At 47.1% G+C, this 15,343-nt stretch overlaps 1 long non-coding RNA gene across 1 annotated transcript; it reads right to left on the reverse strand.

The window, feature by feature from the left end:
* Positions 1-397: 397 nt before the first annotated feature.
* Positions 398-4,941, reverse strand: LOC142492657 (uncharacterized). Its single transcript, XR_012800876.1, has 3 exons — positions 4,713-4,941; positions 4,139-4,180; positions 398-3,536 (listed from the first exon to the last, which is right to left on the reverse strand). It is a non-coding gene; the product is annotated as an uncharacterized LOC142492657 (long non-coding RNA).
* Positions 4,942-15,343: the final 10,402 nt, after the last annotated feature.

Here is a 15,343-nt window from a genome sequence, read left to right on the forward strand (position 1 = left end):
GAGCTGTTACCATGTATAAAGAATACTTCTGAATAGAGATGGGTTACATTTTTGCTGCAATTCGAATCTGCTGCATATTGACCTGTTCCCTTTAGCCACGAATCAGTCTCAAAAAGGCAAATCGTGTGTGCATGTCCGCCCTATTTTACTATCATCTCACACACGTTCTATATATATCCCCACAACCCCCCTCTAAATAACATAGATAGAGAGCTCTGTGCTCAAAAAGGAGGACAATAGTAGGAGGTAGTCTGGCACACAAATACTCAGTTGAATAAGATATCACCTGCCAGTGCCCACGGACAGAAGGGTTCAGTCTTGCAACATCCCCAGGAGTTCACATGTGGAAGGTAAGGTCCAGGCACTCGGTCTTCAGTATAATTTTTTTTTTGCTGAAATAAACTTGTTATACTGAAGACCGAGTGCCTGGACCTTGCCTTCCTCTCAAAAAGGAGGACACCTGAGAGATCTTCTAATGCGATATTCTAATTATATTTAAATGACTCTCATCAAGCTTGTGAGAACTGGCATCAGGCTCAACAGGATTAAAACCAACAGCCTTTGCTGTTCTGGGCAGCAGCTCCAACAGTGTGAGCTAAAGTAGCTGATGGATAGCACCAGTGTCACAGCATACTATTGAGCTGCTCACTACAATGGAAATCCTTTTCGGAAGTGTGGGATGGGATTTATAATTAGCTTTGAGAATCTCTGTTAAACTCAGAGAAGCGAACGGCTGTTACCTATTTAAGGTAATGTCCTGTTATTTGATCTGATTTAACAGAGCTCTGTGGATCTTTCCCTTAGTTTTTTCAGTAGACCCTACTGCTGTGTTAGCAGTCACACAAAACACTGTTCTGTACATTTAGAAGTGGTTCACAAGGGGGAAAAAAAACAAACGATAAAGGAGTATGTCTTCCAACCCACGCTTGCATCACAGATGAATAAAACGTACCTTGTGTACCTGGGAGAATTGCAAAGTATGACTCACTTCCCACACTTCCTAAAACGATTTCCATAAGAACTACATTGAGTTGACAAGTCTAAGGTTCTACCTCTACGTGGGTGGTGTCCCGCCTGAACGGTGTCACCATGAAGAATGTCCTTGGCAGTAGGTGATGGTCCGGTCCCAGACCACCTGACGCCAGGGCCCAGCCGCGTTCTGTCTGTGTCCCTATCTTTGGTGCTACAAGGGCAGTGTCCCTAACTACTGGGCCTGTCCCTGCAGCAACCACAAGCTGAAAGGGGATTTGGGGCCTAGCTGGGGCCTAACGGGGTATCAGACACCTGCACACATAACCTAACCCTTCCTTGTCCCAGCTCCAACTGGCGTGGCAGCAAACACGCAAAATGTATCTATTTCCTGCTGCAGGGAATACTGGTGCCCTATTGGCTGTGAGGCATCACATGTTCTTCAGCCATATGGCCTTCTAGGGGCTGTAGACCCCGCGGAGCGTCTCCCTCCCTTGCCGCCTGCGCTTGCCTTGCACATGCGCGAGGAGTCCCAAGATGGCTGCTTCAAATATTGGGGCCATTGCGCATGCGCGAACCACACTGCACATGTGCGGGTATGATTCAAGATGGTGACGCCCTGCAAAGATAGCTGCCGGCGACACGATCGCCCTGCCTATACCCCCACAGCTACCAGCACCTGCCGGACGCATCAGCCGCCGCAGCGGAGGTAAACAGTGTTTACAGGGGACCAGGGGGACTTGGGTTATACTCTTCCCGCTAGTGAAAACCCCAACGCCCCCGCTTGGGACAGTGTAATAAATAGCAATATAACCATCAACAGAAATTATATAATAAAAATGCATCATATAACACAACTTAACCACGCTTAACGACATTACATGAGGTTATGCATTTCAGAGAACATGGTTATGACAGATCTCACTTTGCTACAGGCCCACTGCTGAGCCTCATAATGGGGTGCCCCAATTTGATCATAGGTCATCCGATTGGGTGGATGCCTAGCTCTCTGGCTCCGCCTGAACGGCTCTTCTATAACTCCCTCTGGGTACACAAAGTCCTGTGGCTCAGCCTCTTCCATTGAAGGCATAAATTCCCATTCTTCATGGATTTGATTGCTTTAACCACTTCAGGATGGAGGCATGGCACATCATTAGTGGTTTTGTCTTGCTTTTCCTCTGCTGGATTATGCCTTGTGTTGTCTGTTCTCGTACAATGTCATGTTGTAGTCTTCAACTCTTTTTATGATAAGTGCACCGTATTTTATTGTTAATCCATGGTCTTCTTTAAGTGCAATGATTTGCTTCTTCCCAATGTAACAGTGTTTCCCCCACCCGGTGGGAGATTTGGCCATTACTGGTCGTGTGGTGCATGATACCTGCTGGTAACAGGAGGGCTGAGCTGTACACCGGTGGTAGTGGGGACACAGGATCAGGTTTCTGGGGTACATTACCCACATGGTTCTCTAGCAGTGCAGCGCCTCCATCTGCTGTAGGCTCCAGATAGGTGAACATGACCTCCTACAGTAGAACTATCACCTCTCCCCCCAGTTAGATCATACACTAGGTGGAGGTATAACAACAGGAACGGTTTATTCTCTTGGTCTGTGCAGTACAGGAACAAGGCAGGTCTCTGCCCACTGCAGTATCTGGGATGGTCAACTTGAGGATAGTCCCTGGACTACCACTACAGGTCAGGGCCCCTGCAGCTGTCCTGGCTCTTCCCTGACCCTCTAGCAGGACCAGAGGTATAGGGTATCACTTACTCTCCCCCAAGGGGAAGAGGAACAGGGTAGACCAATCTCCAGGCAATCCTGTGTGATCCCTGCCTCTTTCAAGTGGGGAGAGGCACTGCTAAATTTAGGGTGGCACTGCCCTTAAGTACAGCTAGGAGGAGGGCAGCAGGTCCGTCCCATGATTGGACAATCTCAGGCCTGATGTCACCGCCTCCCACTGTCATTCAAGTGCAGCACCAAGGAGGGGGGGGGACCCCATGTTGACTACTGGCAGCCTGATTCTAGCAGGGCTTACTGCCAGGAGTAGGGCAGGTTAGTAGCCAAAGGTGGCATGGCTACACCAATCATAAGTTGCTGATTCATCTTTAAGCTTTTATCTTCGATATTCTTCACCATATCACAGTTACATTTTCTTACATGTTCAGTTATATGTTTGTGGATCGTCTTTCACAGCTCTGCATATTCAAATCCTGATCTTATGTCATGTTTCATTTCTTGTCGTCTCCTCAGTAATTTCTTTGTCTCATCAGTTATTTTCTTATCCTGGTTTTTGTAAGCGATGCCTCAAGTTTTTTTTTTGTGCTTTCAACTACCATCTTCAGACGTTCTTCATAATTGTTTGTTAAAGTGTCTCCATGCATTTCATGCAAGCCAAAGTTATTTTTCGCTGGTTATAATTGAAATGCTCTGCTGTTACTCTCAAGGTTTTTATTTTGATTGTTTAAGTCTTATTTTTAATCAGGTTTCTTCTTTCCAGCTTAGCATTCAGATGTAATTTAGCAGCAAACCAAATCAGTGATCATCACGCCTTGTGTCAAACCGGTTTAAGACCCTGCAATTTTTAATCACGTGTTTCTTGTTAGCTAGGATATACAGTATATATTCAAAGTAAGAATGATTGAAAAAGAAAATAGATTTTTGGGATTTAAAAAAAAACAAACAAAATCCTACATAAAAATATTCAAAATATCCGTTGCGGAAAAATCAGCCACATAAAAAGGGTCCCAAAAATCTATATTCTACAGAGGAGTGATTTTTAATGGATAAATCAAAATATGTTTTTCTTCTTGAAATCTGGATTACTCTCTCCCCTCCCCTCTAATCTAGGGACGGATACTCTATTTCTTGACATATCAATCCTGTTGAGCAGGGAGGGACCTTTAACCGGTGCGCACATGGCCCAAATGTGGCCCTTAGACTCTGTGCTGCTGCTAATTTCATACTTGCTGCTTAGGCAGCTTTTTCCCACTGAAACTCACTTGTAAATTAAGATCATGTAAATATATATATATGGTGCAGGTTTTATAAATGCCTGCAATGCATTTAAAATACAATCATTTTGAAGTCTTTAAACATATGTAACCCCTCCTTGCCCGGGTCCCGAGGAGTGTTACTATGAGGTAGTGTAGATGTGGTGCCACAGACTCTCTTTACCTTCTCAGGGTGCTGGCATTCGGCTGGCTGGTATTGTAAGCTCTAAGGGTGGTAAGAAAAGGGTGTCAGGAACTTTTATACACAAACAGGACAGGCTTTTACTCTTACATTCTCTTTCCTGGAGTCCAGATATCTCCACAGGGAGGCGCACATGGCTTACATCACTCTTGTTTTGTACATAGTCAAAGGGGAATATCCATGTCTATAAGCTCTAAGATCCTGGAGTCCTCTGCAGGCACTTTCCTAGAACTTCTGCCTGGGGATCTAATGCCATCAGGGTTCCCATCTACCCCTCAATAATACAAAACCCCAGTTGTCCTCTTTAGTGACCTGGTGGGCTTACTTCTTCAAAGGCTGGTGTTGGAGAAACCTTAATACCGTATGTGACAGCCCTGGAGACCCCCTGTGTTTGGGAATCCCACGCAAAGGAAAGGTGCCACGCACACACTCCATCAGTATATCCTTATGGCCTTGCTTTTAGCTAGTGAGTGGCCCTATCTATGCAGGGACACTTCCCTGACTATAAAACAACAACGGTGATCTTACATCATTACACACAGAGTTTCACACTTACTAGACTAGGACTACAGCAGACAGGTTGTGACCCCCTCTTCTGGACAGGTTGAGACCCCCCTGGAGTCCTCCTGATGTTGATGGGGCACTCCTGTTGTCCTCCTGGGGTCTAAGGCCCAACCCCCTATACCTCTACCTTTATACCCCTTAGTGACCTCACAGGTCACCGTGGTTACAGTGTAGTGGCTGTGCTCTTCACCACATCTCTCCACCCCTGTTACTGGGCAAGATCATGGGTGGACTCCTTCAGGAATAGGGGCGGGGCTTACATGGCAGTTGGCTGAATTGCAACAATACCTTAAAGGTCATTGCCTTGCAACAACTCACCAAACATTAACCCCTGATACGCCTTTAGTAACCCAGAGGGGGGTTACATACATCTAAAATTTCATTGCAATAAGCTTGTGGCCCTTCTACTCTTACATGGTTTCTGCTCAGGCCTCTTTGAAGAACAAGTTGTAGGACCCATCTGTAGAGTTGTGTTTATTGGTCAGCTTAAAGTGATTAGATATACTATGTGCAGCTATGCCGCCACATTTAATGTTACATATGGGCTCAACCAGCCTTCTTTCCGGGGGTCTTGTAGTCAGTGACACCTTAAGGGGCCCCCCAGGTGACGTCATGCCGTCGCTACGTCACATGTCGGATTGTTACGATGGCAACACATCCCCATGGCGATGCAGCATCACATGACGCCGCAACGTCATGGAAGAGGGCTGCTGTAATAGAGGCCCCACTCTCTCCCCAGCAATCAGTTTAATTGCTGTGGGGAAGAGCGAGGGGCCCTCTGTAACTTGGGGGGGTGGTCATCAATGAGGGGGTCATCAAGAGTCCGGAGGGAGGGTACAGACTCTCTTTAGGCCCCCCCCTCGAGATGGGGCCTGGGGACATGCCCGGGTGGTAGTTACGCCACTGTGTAGTTCTCCCCACATATTGTAGTCCATATGGGCACATCATGATGTAACAGGGTATGTCCAGCTGTACCTGTTTCTCCCCACAGTGTATCTGCTATGTAAGCCCTGTTAAGATCCAGGCATTAGCAGGTTAATCTGTGGGCCCTTGACCCCTCTTCCTGCTTCCCCAGAAAGTGAAGGAAGGTAGGTGGTGCCTCATGGCCTGTGTTCAGCCCCTTGTAGGTGGGTACAGTCCATGAGCCCGCCGCTTCCAGAAGTTTCTAGGAGGAGTAGCCAAAAGTTAGATCTGTCTTTCCCTGGCAGCCTTGAGAGAAGGAAGCAGAGGGGAGTTCTCTTCAGCCCTGGAGAAGGTGAGGTTGTGCTTGCCCCCTGCTCCTACTGGAGTAAGAAGTGTGAGAGTGTCCCTTCCTGAACCCTGGCTAGGGGGAAGGAGGATGACTAAGGTGGAGCTGTGAGTCTTCCGCCTGGCGGGGTAAGCGTGCTTATATTGGGCTGGCTAGCCTAATGACCACCTGGAGCAGAGCAGTAGAGAGAGAATGCACCGTCTAGAAGTCCTGGGACAAGTGGAGTATGACAAGCTGCTAGATGTGCTGATGAAGATGGCCTGTAATAAAGACCCTGCAAAGATACCTCTGCCTAAGGTGTCAGTTCCTGGGCTGGAGGGAGTTATGTGTGTAGTGATGGGGGCTGACGCCTACACATCGTGGGATCCATCACTGCTGGAGGCGCTGACACCATTGTGAAGAACCCAAAGTCCTGTGAGAGCCAGTCCTGTCATGTCTCATAACATCAAGCAGACCACTCAGACCTCCTGCGAACCAACAGGTAGAGCACCACAACAGCGAGGTAATGCGCCCACTTCCACACACTGGTCCCTATGTGAGGTTGGACACACACACGTGTGTAGCCCTGTTTCCCCACCCCTAAGTGAGATCAGGAGGGTGGCTGTAAATAGCTACTGTGCTGCCCTTTACCTGTTGGCTCGCAGGAGCCTAAGCCTCCGCCGCTGTGAGCCTGGGGTGAATTACTCTTACCACTTACGGTGGCACTTATGGTGCAGCGCCTCCACCTGTGAGGGATCCCAGCAGAATGGAAGCAGCCCCTCGCAGGACACAATCACATTACTCACACAGTAATAAAATAGGAAGGCTTTATTGTAACAGACCCACAATATAACAGTTACTGTATAGGCAACACAGACAATAACATTAGCAACTGTATTACTCTGTACCCCTAATAGTACAACTACCCGGTCACCTCGCAGGGCTATAACCCACACGATGTACCCCACACCATATCCATAGCACCCCAAAGTCCCACACCCAACCTCCCTGGTATGTGAGACAGCGCTGCCCACAATGTGTATGAATTTGTTGGTGCACTTAGTTACGATACCTGCCCAGTGCGCCAGCACCTAGGCCCACTGATATCTTCGCAAAGGATCCGCAGATCCACAATCTCCTCCACGACGTCCTGGACTCCGCTGGCGTGATTGTCCGTTGAGGTGGTCTCACCCTGATGACGGTCTCTCTGTCTCTCTCTGAGGGTATACTGCGTCCACTGTGTCCCTCACTCTATTGGCAGCACTAATGGAGCAGGTTCCCTATCCTAGGCCCTGTCCCTACAGCATCCACGAACTCCTACAATGGCTCAGGGTCTAGCTGAGGGCCTACGGGATTACCGGGCCTAGTTCAGTGGGTCCCTGACCCCTACACACACAACCTCCCCTATCTGTGTCCCAGCTCCCACTCTCTTCCTGTGCACAGCGCAACAATGTATATCTCCTTCAGGGGAAGCTGGCTCTTGCATTGTCTCCCTGACGTCATGTGGTATCTCTTCCTCTAGGCATGGGACTTGTAGTCCCTTGCAGACCTCTTTTGCATTAGGGCCGCATGCGCAACCTTGTAATGGCCGCCTATAGCTCTTTCTGCATCTGCTCCCTTGTAATGGCCGCCCCTACCTCAAAATGGCCTCCAGATACCTCTGCGCATGCGCAAGCCTCTGCGTATGCGTAAACACAACCAACATAGTGGCGTCCTGTTGCAGACACCACCGGGAGTCCCCGGCGACGCGCTCGCCCCCACAACACCCCCACAGCAAACACAGGTAAGGGGGAAAGGAACTGGGAGACAGGGGGACCGGAGGGACCCTGGCTACACGTGTTACAATAACAAACAAACATAACTAGCAATTTATAAAATGTATCCATTATACACTAATTGTAATATTAGCTTTGATAAATGACATGCTTTGCACTTGCTGCAGGTATAGAAGTCCGTCTTCTTATTTATTCATGTCTGTTTCAATTGATTATTCATTTTTACCAGAAGGTCGCTTGGTGCTAAATCTCTGTTTAAGGCTGAATGCCGTTTTGAAATTGATTCTGGTATTAGATCTTCTAAAACTGGTTTCTTAAAACGTCCCGGTGCTTCTTAAAAAAAAGATTTGTTTTTATTTTTGGCGTCATCTTAAGTAATGAAAGGTAACATTTCCTCCGTGGTGGCATGTTTCTTAGTCTTGCCACCTACCTCATAATTATGTAATTCCTCTCTGTTAACATTTTGTACCTTAAATAGAGCCAAGATTAGCTCTCTTACCTGGCGTTTTCCTATTTTAAAGCCTTTGTGTGTTCATCAAAATAGTTTTTTTTGGAACAGTTTCTCTTCAATAATAAGAATTGTCGCAGCGGTGTATGCTTAACCCACTGGGGATGGTGATGGCTGGTGGATAAAAGGTCATTATTTTCATCCAGTTTGTTTCAATAAAGAGCTCAAAATCTCAGTCGCTGTGAGTCACTAGAGCTAGAATTATTCTAAAAGATGTTTTATTTCCGAAGCATCTCTCCGCCACATAAAAAGTGTATCATCTACACAGTGTCTCCAGAGCACCAGATTTGCACCAAAGGGGTTATTGGACCCAGGGCCGGTTTTAGAATTTTGCCGCCGGTAGGACGCCCTAGACATTTTTTTGCCGCCCTCTTGCAGCATCCCGACATCACGTTCGTCACGGGTTTCTATGACAACGGGATGCCGTGCAATGTCACGTTGTCATGGCAACACGTCAACACGGCATCCTGCAGGAGGAGGTAAGAGACCTTTACAGAGGCTCCACGCTCTCTCCCAGCAATCGGTTGAATTGTTGTGGGGAAGAGAGCTGGACCCCTAACCGCAGCACTGGCTGCCCTGACATTTGACACCCTAGTCCCAGACCTGGTAGGCCTATACCCAAATACGGGCCAGATTGGACCCAATATGTTCTTCCCATGAACCTATGAATAAGTTGGCATAACTTGGTGCGAACCTGGGTCCTGTGGCCTTCCGAGAGATCTGTAAATAAAAGGGATGATTAAAATAAAATAGGTGCGGCATAAAATAAACTGAATACAATCAAACAAGAAAGTAATGTGATCATATGTTATATTGGGGTCTTTTTGCAAAAAAACAGCTAAATGCTTCACATCTTAGTTTGTGGTCAATGACCTTATATAAAGAAGTCACGTCACATGTGACCCAGATATACCCAGATTTCCATTCAATAGATTCAAAAGTATTTAGTACATTTGTAGTATCCCACTGATAAGGCATAGGTATTGCATATTTGCATGCTAAAAATCAATCAATATATCTTTCAGTGGGATTTTTTTTTTGTTTACCTTCCTCTGGATCAACATACGGTAAATATAAATATAGGATAAGTATCTGTCGTCTACATTTAGCATAGGTTGAACTTGATGGATCTTTTTCACCCTCATCTACTATGTAACTATGTAGACAAATTTGAGGTCAATTATTCTTACCCGATTATGCTGCGTCTCCCAGGGAGATGTTTTTTTAAAGTCTTTATGTATTTTAGTTTTATTAAAAAAAATTGAAAAAACAAGTGTCCCTGTCTGATGCAATCTTTCCAAATGTAATTGACCCCTGCCCTCCCAACCAAGGGAGGAGGAGGGAAAGGTATAGGGAGTATGAGGGCATGGAAGGAACACGGGGTCCCACTCCCAGAGATTAGGGTGTTAATGCCCATTGTTCAGTATTCTGCGCTCTCTATCTCACGCCAAACACCCCTGGCTCTGCTTTCCTTAAGCCGACGGATTTACCCCTGACAAGCAAATGTTAGAAAAACAAATAACCAAAGGCATTTGATAAACAGGGTTATCATTCAAAACACAGGATGGGTGGTCATTTGATTAAAATACTGTTTCCACAGGACAGGGGCCATCTATAAAATCCTGAGAAACATGACGTTGATGGATTTTATTTTTTTTTATGTTGCGTTCTAAAGGGGTTAACATTTTGGACTTTGGGAAGTGCTACAATACCCTCTAATTGTAAGGTGAAGCTCCAGGTAAAAAAGGTAGGTTTTGAGGAGATAATCCGCTCAGTATTTATAACTTCTCTCTGTTTGCAGTTGTGCAAATCTCTAAAAAAAAAAAAAAAAAAAAAAAAAAAAAGTCTTATTTTTTTCCTGCTTCCCACACAATGAGGTTTTCCAGATTTGCTTTAATGATTGATTTCTCTGTGGAAACGTTTCATATCCAACACGGAGCTCTGGAAAATGTAAGTGGTTTTAATTGTAGACTGGATTACGTCAGCTCCATTGATAGTTATTTAAAGGTACTGTCCTAGGACCAAAATGAATAAATGGCAGCGAGGTGTAGGAGTGTAAAAAAATAAAACAATAAGTGTCCCCGGGAGTGCAGCTTTGTGTGTTTAAAAAATAATAATAACGTTTGAAGCAGGACGTCTCCGGAACGGAACCGCGTTGATTTCAGCTCAGACGACCCCTTGCTTTCCGAGATACTTACCTCTACTATTGCCTGATCAATGGGTTATATTGTATATTGTACCCCGGATTAAGCAGGGATATTAAATGAGCGTCTAAAAAAAGTAATCAATTCAGGAGTACGTGTAATGGGGACAGAAAAAGAATACCATTACCAATTTAATTTTATGTTTCTCGGAATTCAAATGAATGGGACGAATCTTCTCTAGTACGGGGATGCGGCTTCTCCGTATTTTGAATAGGTATACCTGTAAGAGAGCGAGATGACACCATCCTATCACCTGATGACGCAACCCTAAAATAAAACCTGCTGAGGTTTTATTTCACTTATATATATACTGTATATATATATATGTAGCCCTGTTTCCTATTGAACACAGTCCGCTACCATATGCTGTATAACCTGTAGGCTCGCAGGGCCGGAGCGCCCGCCACGGAGAGCCTGGGGCACGCATAATAATATGTATAACCTTATACGTGGTGCAGCGCCTCCACCTGCGATGGCTCCCACCAGAGGGGGAGTGGTTCCTCGAAGGACACTTCTATATCACTCCACACACACTCAGCATATAAAACAAACGAATGACTTTACTATATTGCATAGGCAGTATATAGGTATCAACAGGTGTCCCTCTCTAGAGGAGACACTATCTACTGCGTCTCGCAGGATGCTCCCACCTTCACCGGGTGATCCCACCCCGTGTCCAGTAACCCCCACAGTATGTCCCCCACCCTCAAGTGAGATAATGGATATATATATGTGTAACGGGTTTCTTCCCCCCCCCCCAATCGCAGATTCTACTGTGTAGGTGCAGGAAACATATATTGTTACCGGTGTGGTGCATAACCTGTTGGCTCACAGGAGGGCTGAGCTTCCGCCACGGGGAACCTGGGGCAATATACTATGGACAGCTTACTTATAACGATGCAGCGCCTCCACCTGCGATGGCTCCCACCAGAGGGGGTGTGGTTCCTCGCAGGACAATCAATAACCACATACAATAACATAGGAGAACGAATACTTCTTTACTGATCACTAGGCATAGAAGTAGAACAAGTAATAACAGGGGTTCCTCTCTGCGGGTAACCCAACTCAGCGTTTCCTCCAAAGGTTAGCTATAACGGACACCACGGCGGGTGTCCACACTTTAGGCGTCTCGGCAGACGCTACCATCTCAACACAATAATCCCACCCTCAAGTCCAATGAGTCCCACCCAATGTCTTACGCTCCCAATACGTAGACCAGCGTATGTGTATTTGTGTGTGACTGCGCAGCCACTATGTCAATGGTAGGCCTGGTTGGTGCACGTGTGTTGTGGTGTTACCTGCCCGGGCTCCAGCCGCGGGTGCTGCTATACCGCAAAGGAATCGCTGGATGTCCTCCAATGGTGAGGTGAATTCCAGCGTGGCTAATATCACCGCTTCTTCTGTCGTCTGTACTTATTGGCAACCCGGTTAATGTCCACCGGCTGTAGTCACTCCGCACGGAGCTTCTGCACGTATAGTCTATAGGTCCTGTTAGGACCCAACATAGGCCCAAACCTCTCGGTGGAAAACGCAGCGTCCGCTGGATTCCTTACTAGCTTATAACTAAGGGGCAGGTCCCTAACTTCGGGCCGGTCCCTATCACACTCCGCTAGCGTGGCTCAGGGCTTTCTGGGGCCTAGGGGAGTACTGGCCTAGTGCTCGGAGTCACGGACTCCAGCACCCTACCTCTTACTCCTTGCTGCTCCAGTCCCCAACTAACTACGTAGTTCCTGCGCGGTGAATATATCTCCGGATGCCAACAGAGATCCTCCTTCCCTATTGGCTAGTCCTTCGCGGGCTTTCTGGACATTAACTGCGCAGACGCGAGCTCCCTGTAGTCCTGGAGTGCTGCTACTTCTCGTGCATGCGCAACGCCCCTAACAATGGCGGCGCCCTGCTCCGCGAACCGGCGGAACCATTACAACGCGATACCGGCCGCAACCCTTATGCTAATCGCTCGCATATACAGGAGAGAAGGTAATACCGCAGGGGACCTGGCTACATATGGGTGACTGCGCAGCCACTATGTCCTGTGTGAATAGAGTATGAATCATTGGTGCACTTGGTGATGGTTACCTGCCGGGCACTCCAGTACCTGGGCCTGCCAAGGATCTTCACAAAGGATCAGATGCAACTGGAACCAGCAATAGCCACCCAGGGCGATTCCACCCAGATGACTGCAGCAACCGTAGAGGGGTCTGAGCCCAGACCTCGGCTGAATATGTACTGTCTCTTTACTTTGTCTCTGAATTGACACAATAAGGGAAACTGGAACCTTTCTAGGGCCAATCCCTAGCTCCACTCAGGCTACGGGGACTCAGGGCCTAACTGGGCCGGGGTATAAGGTCTAGGTAGGGGCTGTGTGCCTCCCTACACCTGGAGCTCCATCTCCTTCCTCCTCCTGCTAGCTCTGAGCAACGTGCGCGCCCGTCCGACCCTATCTCCCGATATTCCAACAACCCAGTTGGTTCCCTGGCGTCACATGGTCTCGCGGTGGCTGCTGGGACTCGTAGTCCCCTACGCTCCACCCTAGAGGAACTATTCCTCCTTCGTTGGCTTTGGCAGCTATGCCCGCGCATGCGCGACCTCTGCTCCCTAGTCAGCGCCGCAACCTTATGCGCCTGCACTAGTATCAACATGGCGGCGCCCTGAAGTCGCGGAACCTCCGATATACCGGAGCGTTCCCTGCCCTGCTGCAACCCTCCCATCCGACAACAACAATACGAGAGAGGGGAGCCCGGCTACATATATATATATATATACAGTGGTTGACAAATCACAAAAAAATCTACTGGCCACCTAGTACCAAACGTGTGCTGCTTGGGCCAATATTTACTCGCCCGGGGGTTAAATCCACTCGCCCGGGGCGAGCAAATGTATAGGTTTGTCGAACACTGTATATATATATATATATATATATATATATATATATATATATATATATACATTGAACGTAATGATGGTAAAGATAGAAGTGCGCCACATTGCCAAATCTGGCGAATAGTCGAAATTGTCGAAAAGCAGAATTAATGGTAAATGGGCTGTATCAAATCGTGAATTTGTGTGTCATTTTTTGCCTCAGTTCTTTTTTCTGGGTCAAAAGTGATGGCAGGTATCAATCTGATTAAGTATCCACGTATGAGAAATGTGGTTACCAAGTCTGAAAAAACAAATGACAGGCAGGCGCACTGAGGGATAATGAACACTTTATTGTTAAAAAAAGGTGATATGACACCCGTACGATCGGGGGATAACAACAGGTCAGAACTAAATCACTTCGCACGTGAGGTCACGTGTGGCAGTTCCTGTGGAGTTTTGCAGTCGGAGGGAGCGGGTCTCTACACTTCACTTCCCGCCTTCCAACAGGGTATGTACTCAGACCAGTCCGGACCCTCTCTGTAGTGCTAAGTGATTTAGTTTTGACCTGTTGTTATCCCCCGATCGTACTGGGTCAAAACCAGTCATTCTAACACTATTTACTTTCGTAAAAGGGGGGGGGGAGGAGAAACAGTGCTACACATACATCAGAGCAGCAATATTTGATTTTACTTGTCAGTTTACCGGTGGTTCGCTTCAGTGCACCGATGGTTTGGATTCTGGGGGTATTGCTGCTTTTAATGTAGAAAATCCTATACTGCCTTCCCTGAAACACTTTTTTTCACCCTGAAATAGCCCATCTGGGCCTCTGACGTTACTGTCAATGTGTCATGTGACGGGCCTCGGTGTGGCCCTTGGGGTCCTGCTAAATTTATACGAGTTGCTTAGTTAGGTCTCGGCTAAAGTAGGCCCGCGTGATGGAGCGCATGGCGTCGCGCGTGCCTGGTAAAATAAGCGATCCGTAGCCTTTGGGTTTTGTGTGACGTGTGCGACGGGGAAGCATGTCGGAGGCGTGGCCATGATGTCTCGTGACAGGTTCGCCCTCATTGTCTGACCAGCTCACGTGACCCGGCCGTCGAGCGACAAAATCCTCAAATTGTGTCTGCTCGAGAATCGCGCACGCAGTCGCGCGCTCTGTGGCCTGCCTCAGAGTTTCGGCCTTTTGTTTGCGCCACATGGAGTATGGACGCAGCCTTAGGCAGCAAAGTGCAGTTTTTCACCCTCAAGTGTGTTTAAGTTTGTGTCCCTTCCACTCCGAAATGTTTTTTGATCTATCCCTTTTGCAGAAATAGTTGAAGCGCTTTGCTTTAGGCCAATGTTTCTCAGCCAGGGCCTCTTGTCACAGAAGGATGTGCAGGGTATTCTGAAGTGCGCTCACTGGGATAAGGGCAATGTTCAAAGTGAGATGCTACTTGGGAATACAGAGTATTACTTCTTTTTATATACCGTAAAAACGTGCAGGTCAACCGTTTCCACTTCTTTTCTAGAAAAAAAGTTATTTATTTGCAGGTATCACCAGGAATCCAGAAGTGGTAGTAGTGCTGGGACGTGACAAAAATCCTATTTCCTATAACATCAGAAAGATTTCCCGAGGCCCAGGACTAGAGTTATGTTCCCCCCCCCCCCCCCCCCCCCTCGGCGGTATTGCGTCCGGGTAAAAAAAAAAATAGCATTGAAAAGCAAGAGGCAGTGGGAAATCCCATTAACCTTTCTGGTCTGGTCCATTATATTGGCTGCGTTGGGTGACACACACAGCTCAGATACACAGTGCAGCAGTGATAAGAAGTAAGGCATTTTACAGCCGATTCAATGGAATGATGCCTTACAGCTTAGCACTGCTTAGTAAAAATAGCCCATAATGTTTATTACCATGATGATGTCATATTTCTTTAATAATCGCACGGGAGGTGCAGCCACTTTTACCTTCAAATGTGAAAAATCACTTTCATAATTCTACCCACCTTATAATCATTAACCCATTTTTTTGCCAGAGTTCACTCAAGTGTCTCATACAAGTTGCCTCGTGCCCCA

This window comes from Ascaphus truei, chromosome 4 (assembly GCF_040206685.1).
Source record: "Ascaphus truei isolate aAscTru1 chromosome 4, aAscTru1.hap1, whole genome shotgun sequence".
NCBI classification, from domain to species: Eukaryota; Metazoa; Chordata; class Amphibia; order Anura; family Ascaphidae; genus Ascaphus; species Ascaphus truei.